Source organism: Acyrthosiphon pisum, chromosome A2 (genome assembly GCF_005508785.2).
Source record: "Acyrthosiphon pisum isolate AL4f chromosome A2, pea_aphid_22Mar2018_4r6ur, whole genome shotgun sequence".
Taxonomy (NCBI): Eukaryota; Metazoa; Arthropoda; class Insecta; order Hemiptera; family Aphididae; genus Acyrthosiphon; species Acyrthosiphon pisum.
This window is the reverse complement of record NC_042495.1, coordinates 26817215-26818122: the sequence shown is the minus strand read 5'-3', so window position 1 is coordinate 26818122 and position 908 is coordinate 26817215.

The window sequence follows — 908 nt, the reverse complement described above, 5'->3', positions numbered from 1 at the left end:
GTCTTGCTGCAAGACCAAGACCAAGACTGCAAGACCAAGACAATTTTGCCCATCACTAAGTTTATCAAACATTTTGGTTTAGTAAACTATTAAAATTGTATGATTTACATGCCAATACATTTGAAGTTTTAAACAATATATCTTGTACTTCACCCGTTAATAGTTGTTCATAGGTGCTATCAACATACAAATTAAATTTAATTGTTGTCTGTTGACTTGATTGTGTCAACTTAGAAATTAACATTTCAGAAACATAACTAAAAAATACATTGTAGTCTATTATTTCTTCAGTATTCTTAACAATGAAATTTCTCGAACAGCTTTTGAATCGTTCAATTTCAATAAGCCCACTCTCAGCTGATTCCATTCGTCTACGTTTGGTGATTGTATTTCTTTTCATAATGTAACTGTAACATATTACCACATAATAAGACGAATATACTTCCAGTTATCTTAAATTATTATATTTATTTAAATCATTATAATAATATACATTAATGTCAATGACAAATTAATACATATTAATAGCTAAGTTTACATTAGTTTTTGCCTATATTAAAATCTTCTAACTGTCTGTACAGTACATGTAAATTATTACTTATATTTAATCTACATCTATAGTTTATGTACTGCGATTGTTCATATTCAATTTTAAGTTTTTTTTTATCATCTAATAATTTTTTTATTTGTTTGTTAATTAATCGTAAATTGTCATAGTGTATTCTTTCTTCTTCGTCTGAATCGTTTATATTTGAATCAATTAGTTCATTATATTCTTTATTTTTTTCTTTGATAAACGATTCCATTTTTTATTAATTTTATTTTGAACTGTAAATAGTGTAATATTCTCGTTGTAGGGGCTGGTCAGAGTTATATTCTGATAGCCGTTAACTACGAGTATATTATGA